The sequence below is a fragment of the Lactuca saligna genome, chromosome 8, assembly GCF_052625555.1.
Source record: "Lactuca saligna cultivar CGN05327 chromosome 8, ASM5262555v1, whole genome shotgun sequence".
NCBI classification, from domain to species: Eukaryota; Viridiplantae; Streptophyta; class Magnoliopsida; order Asterales; family Asteraceae; genus Lactuca; species Lactuca saligna.
In genome coordinates, this window is record NC_136424.1 from 5,568,578 (window position 1) to 5,575,678 (window position 7,101).

Genomic DNA, 7,101 nt, shown 5'->3' on the forward strand with positions numbered 1-7,101 from the left:
GTAGTATTTCGGGAATCTCCCAAAGTGCAACAAGTGCAATATCCATCACCATGGCGAATGCACGGAGATGCAATGTACCAGTTGCAATTGAAAGGGTCACATGACAAAATATTGCAGGACCTATCCTTCCCAAAACAAACAGCAAGGAAACAACAACAACAACAACAACCGCAACAACAATAACAACAACAACAACAACGACAACAATGCGGGACCAAGCCACACCTGATATGGATGTGGAAAGACTAGGCATTTCCGTCAAAGCTGCCCCAACAACAACAACCCTAGGAATGGAGGAACAGGAAGAGTATTGACCATGGGTCAGGGAGAAGCGGTTCATGACCCCACTGTTGTCACGGGTACGTTCCTCCTAAACCACACTTATGCATGCATCCTATTTGATACCGGAGCAGAATGAAGCTTTGTGAGTAATAGATTCAAACACTTGTTAAAACAACAACCCCAAAAGCTTAATGAAACCTTTACGGTGGAAATGGATAATGGGAAAACAGAATCTATTGGGGAAATATACATCGAATGTATCCTAACCTTGAACCGGCACGTCTTTCAAATAAACCTAATGCCTATTTCCATTAGGAGTTTTGATGTGATTATCGACATGGACTGGTTAAGCCCCCACCATGCTGAAATTATGTGTCACGAGAAGGCCGTTCACCTTCACCTTCCAAATCGCGAAACCCTAATTATATACGAAGATAAACCTAGCACGAACCTTCATCTTATCTCGTGCATCAAGGCACAGAAGTATCTACGAAAGAAATATTTGACGTTTCTAGCTCATATAGTGGATAAGTCCAAGGGAGAGGTCAATATTCGAGACATTCCAGTGGCTTGCGATTTTCCAAACGTTTTTCCTGAAGATCTTTCGGGGATACCCCCAGAAAGACAAGTCGAGTTCCGAATCGATCTTGTGCCAGGAGCTACACCCATCGCCAAATCACCCTATAGATTGGCTCCTGCGGAGATGCAAGAGTTTTCCAGCCAACTCAGTGAGTTCTTGAACAAAGGATTTATCCGACCCAGCTTCTCACCTTAGGGAGCTCCGATTCTCTTTGTTAAGAAGAAAGACGGTTCCTTTAGGATGTGTATTAACTACAAGGAACTAAATAAGCTCACTATCAAAAATCGCTATCTACTTCCGCGAATCGACGATCTATTTGACCAACTCCAAGGCGCAAGCTACTTCTCTAAGATAGATCTGCGATCCGGATACCACCAACTCAAAGTCCGGGAAGAGGATATCCCCAAAACCTCTTTCCGAACTCATTATGGACATTATGAATTTGTCGTAATGCCCTTCGGTCTAATGAATTCCCCTGCCGCATTCATGGACCTAATGAATCAAATATGCCGACCATTCCTCACCAACTTTGTTATTGTTTTCACTGACGACATTCTAGTCTATTCTCGAAGCGAAGAGGAGCATGGCCAACATCTCCGGCCAATCCTGGAAACACTGCGAACCGAAAAGCTATATGTAAAACTCTCTAAGTGTAAATTCTGGCTCTGTAGTGTGATCTTTTTGGGTCATGTCGTTAGTCAAGAAGGGATACATGTGGATCCTTCTAAAGTCAAAGCCATTGAAGGATGGGCGATCCCAACGACACCCATAGAAATTTGTCAATTTTTAGGTATCGCAGGCTATTACAGGAGGTTCATCTAGAACTTCTTTATAAAACAACCAAGCCACTTACCATGCTTACATAAAAGGGCGTACCCTTTGAATGGACAAATAAGCAAGAAGTTACATTCCGAACTCTAAAGCAAGCACTCTGCAACGCACCGGTACTATCACTACCAGAGGGAACAGAGGACTTCGTAGTTTACTGCGATGCGTCGAATCAAGGTTTAGGCTGCGTACTTATGCAGCGTGGGAAGGTGTTAGCTTATGCTGTTGGATTAATGTCTAAGTCCATAACTATAATTGGTAAGACTTGACTCGACCCGGCATGGTCCATTTGGGTTGCATGACATCATGCACTTGGATAGACTATAATGAGAGAAATAAGACACTTATGGTTATTAATATATTATAAGTTCTAGTATATTAATAATAAGAATAATATGATTATTTAATTAGTATTGATCAAGAATTAATCTAGGATTAATTAAGTCATCAAAAGAAGACTAATTAAATATATGGGTTGATTGTACAAATCATCCATACTTATATAGTGGGATAATGCTCCATGGAGTATCTAGTTGGGCAAAAACCCATATGATGCTCCATGGATGCTCCATGGTGTTTTTGTACCCATGGATCATGGAAATGAAAGGCCATGTCAATTAGGGTTTACATGGTGTAACCCTAACTATATAAGCATCTTATTCTTGACCAAAATCGACCACTAGAGAGAGTAAGAGAGGGCTAGCCAATTTCATGAAGTGTAGAATTCTCTCAAGTTATTCCAAGTGTATTTGGTGTTGTGTGAACCATTTGAGGTGTCACACTTGGGGCACTAGGCACTCAAGCTTCATGAAGACTTTCTACATCAATGTGGTATGTAATCTATCTTGCTATAGTCATTGTTTTGTATGCTAGATTAGGATAATGCCTTGGATGTTCATATTTGCATGTATAATAGAGAAAACATAGATCCAAGGTATTTAGGGTTGCGTGTACACTTAGGAGTGTTAGGATGCTCAAACCCAACAGTGGTATCAGAGCCTAGGCTTGTTTTCTTGTTATACTTGCAAATGGAGCTGAAAAATCGAGTTTTGATGATGTCTGCCCAGCAAACTCGCCGAGTCCAAGGCAAAAAGCATCCAACTCGCCGAGTTGGTTCGTGCACTCGACGAGTTGGACCCCAGACAGCATAAATTCGACTTTTTTGGCTGGAATTGGACTAGGAACATTACCCTAAGATGTTTTTGAAATTATAAACCTATTTTTGATGTGGTAATGTTCATGCTAATCCAATTTCAAAGATAATTGTCAATAGATTCATGTTTTGTATTAGTTTAAGGTTTAGACTAATTACATGAAAAAGTTTGATATGAATTATCTTGTTCTTATGAGTTGCTTAGATTAATAGAAAAGTTGAGTGAAATAGTTTTTTTCAATCCAAATTAATCTAAGAGTTGATTCTAAAATGTGTTTTTGTAACTTGTCCTCAAGTTATATGAAAAGTCACATTTAAGTTTCATAAAACGCATAAAAGTTGGCAAAGGTTACAAAAATGAAGAGTCTAGTTCTAATTAAATGGTTTTATGACTCCATAACTTGTCCTCAATTTATGGAGGACCAAGAGTCTCTTCATTAAATAATATGAAAAAAATGTAACCTTAATTAATTCCACAAGTTATAAAATAAAGAAAAGTTAATTCTTTTATTAGTTTAAAGTCTTCCATAACTTGTCCTCAAGTTATGGAACTTGAAGAGTTTTTAGATTAAAACTACTTTAAACACATAAGTTATGGAATTAATTAGTTTTGAATAGTTTCAAAACCTGCCCTCAAGTTTTGGAATTTGTAAAGTTTTGTCTTATGAATACTTTAATTCCAAGTTAGCCCTTAGAATTTTAAGAGTTAAAATTCAACACTTATACTTTATAATATTATAAGTTAATAATATATATATATATATATATATATATATATATATATATATATATATATATATATATATAAGAGTAAAGTCAGTCTTACCGCTAGTACGCCTCATTCACGAAGCCGGTCTATAAGGTGGGTATAAGGTTGTTGCCTATAAAATGGCAACTTAATGGGTGTCCACTCTCACCCACCGCTTGCTTGACTGGTGGAGGGTCGTTAGCCGAACGGGTTTGACAGGACTATAATTCTCCTTTCATTAAAAGTATTAATGATAAATACTAAGTAACTAAACTCTTAATAATACCCAATCGTAGTTACTTAGGAAAAATGTGAATAAGGTGCTAATCCATGAAATTACACTTTTCACTTTGTTTAAGTCGGTTAGTGGAGCGTGTGTGGTTAACCGACACACTAACTCGTATTTAACAAGGTAGGCAAAGGGTAACTTAATGTTTATCATAGTATCGATGGAGCGTGTGTGGTTAACCGGCACATCGATTGAGGGGTAAACACTTAAGGGTACCAAGTAATTTGCATGGTTACTTCACACCTTGTTTTGTGATCCTCGGCATCCCAGTCACAAAACCTGAAGGGCACACTCGAGATTGAAACATGCCATTGAACAGTTCAATGAATCTCAAAGATCTAGGAGTTTCAAAACCAATTAAAACCTAATTATTATTTCGTTTTTCATGGTGGAAATTGGTGAATCGTCATTCACCTACCTTCAAATATTTTATAGCTTGGATTACGGCATCCCTCTTCTAAGTTATAAAATAGTTTGTTGGGTCCTAGCCTTAATATTTCAGATTGGGTATCATATTAAGGACTTTAGATCAACTATCTTGAATATCTCCCAAAACATGTTTGGTTTAGACATTTATGATCTTCCCAAATCTCTTGAAACAAGCTTTCCTAAATGAAGATGACGTCCCTTGGAAATCATACTTCTTTCACCTCCTCAAATTATTCTCCCTAACCCACAAGCTCAAAGTCACTCAAGCCCTATTGTCAAGGCAAGGTCTAGGTGTGATCACATCTTGGAGATGTAGTCACATATTGACAAGCCGGGAGAGAAGGGTGTCAAAGTCTTGAGAAAGTTGGTGGTTCAAATACTTTCTAAGTCACATAGTGAGTTCTTTTTGAACACCTATGAAATAGACTATGACAAGACCCTTAATGATCTTATCTATCTGCTAATATCAACTTCTTAAAACTTTATGGACATTGACAATGATGACATTGGATATCTAGTAAAGCTCTCTCTTCCCAGTGGAAAGGGATCGGCCATAGTCAACTCGGTTGACCAAATGGTAAAGAGAAAAGCTAATTCTGTGATAGTCCCATGTACCATTATCAAAGGGTCCATATGTTTATATTACCAAAGGAAGGGTCATTAGTTGCGAAGCTGCCAAATTTACCTAAGGATGTTAAAGTCAATAAGTTTGACTCTACTTGAGGTAAAGTCCACTATCTAACTCTGCTAAGTTTCTATTCTGAGATTCTTAGTACATGATGTGACTGGGTCACATGGTGATGTTTTAAGAATCAAAGAAAAGTGAAGAAACTTAAAGAAAGAATATGTTGAATCTGATCGCGTAGATGGATTTCTATCGCGTAGTTTGAAGATCGGATTCTTGAGCTACTTCTTAGGAGTTATGAGATATTTCTTAGGAATAGATAACAACAAGTTTTCATATGGATTGTAAGGATAAGTTTTTCCGCATAGTTTTAAAATAAAAGAAAATTTTTGATTTTATTTATTTTAAAATATCCTTACAATGGCATTTGAGGAAAAATTGTTGCTTGTATGATTCCATTAATAGCAAGAGTGGAAATATGAAATTGATTCCTTCATTTGTGGTAATGTCTAAATTTACCAAATCAGGAAAGATTCTCATCACCCAAGTCTCAATTGGACCGGAACTTGGAATCATGCAAGTTGTATAGCATGATGAATGAGAACTTTCATGTATTGGAAAATTAAGACTAATTACTTGTTCACATGGATGTGTGAGTCAAGTAAAGGACTAAGGGATCGAGTACACATTCTTGTGCATTGGTCAAGTCCACCACAAAAGATCAATAAGATTATTCGTCATAATTTACTAAAGTTCAGTAAATATGGTTATACTTACAAGCTTAAGTGTAATTCTTAGACATTGGAAAAAGGTTCCAATGTAAGGCAGAGCGAATAAGAAGAATCAAATTAGACAGAAGGATAGAAGTTTCTCAAATCTGAAAATATGGGAGAATACTTTCGTATAAGTTTTTATGATCATCTTAATGATTTAGAGACCTTATCACAATTATCCTCTAAGTGCTTTCTTATAGCTAAGAAGAGGAACTATGAATTGTTGAAGTGGTTAAATCAAGAAGATGATTCATACTTCAAAAACAATTCTTAGAGTCATACTCCAAGATTGTAACTTGAGTGACATGTCTCAAAGAAGGTTTAAAACACTTGTCAAATGTAAGAGTAAAAGTTTTCTACTCTTGTACATTTGAAATTGGTAAGTTGTGATGTTTTGGATAAAACAAAGACCAACTTAGGCTAATTGCGTGAAGTGTTTGTCTTGGTTAGAATCCACACTATCTCTTGGATGTTTGACAAGGGAGTCTTATAAGTCAAGAGGACAGTGGGAGCCTTAAAGGTCTTGAAAGTCTCAAGAACTAATCAAGAATAGAACCCGAAGTTCTTCACTAGCACACGACTTGAGGTTTATAACCTATCGTGTTGAGATATTCTGTGCCCATTCCAGTTAAAGTTGGCCTTGCATATGAGTTCTTAGAGTTCTCAATGTGTTGCACAACAACTTGGAAGCAATGGCAGGCCCTTGAGCTGCCAGGTGGCAAGAAGTTAAGATTGAGTTCAGTCCATATGAGTTTGGATTTGTCATTATCCTTGTCTTGTGACTATGGTTTTGACAATTCACATGGATAAGAACACATACACCATTAAATCTAAGTGTCATAAGGTTTCTCTCCGATTCATGAAAATGATGGTGAGGAAACACTTTCACTAAGTAGATTTTAGCTAGATAGCAACTGTGATATATGCATTCTCAAAGTCGTTAGTGGAGCGTGTGTGGTTTACCGGCACACTAACCTGGACTTGTGAGAAGTGACAAAAAGGTCTAACCATTATGATTACGACATCCCTCTTCATAATTGTTTAGACACACAAGTGTGCTATCTAAGGGAAGGTGTATGTTTTTGATAAAGTTTTATCAAAACAATCTAGTATTAGAAATCTGAACTTTGGTAAGAAAGTCAGCTGATTTCTGAGTACATGTCAAAGCTAGTGGGAGCATAAGTGTTATGCTAGTGGGAGCATGATAATTATGATAAGTATTGCAAGTTAGCAATGTTAATTATAGAAAACAAAAGGTTTCAATTGGGAAAAGTTGTTTTTGCTATAATTAAGGGGGAGGAAATTATACTTCATCTCAAATCTATAAGCTTAGATCGTGAGGTTTTAATCATTTAGTCAAGGAAATATATATGAATTTCATGTTGGAATGGCTC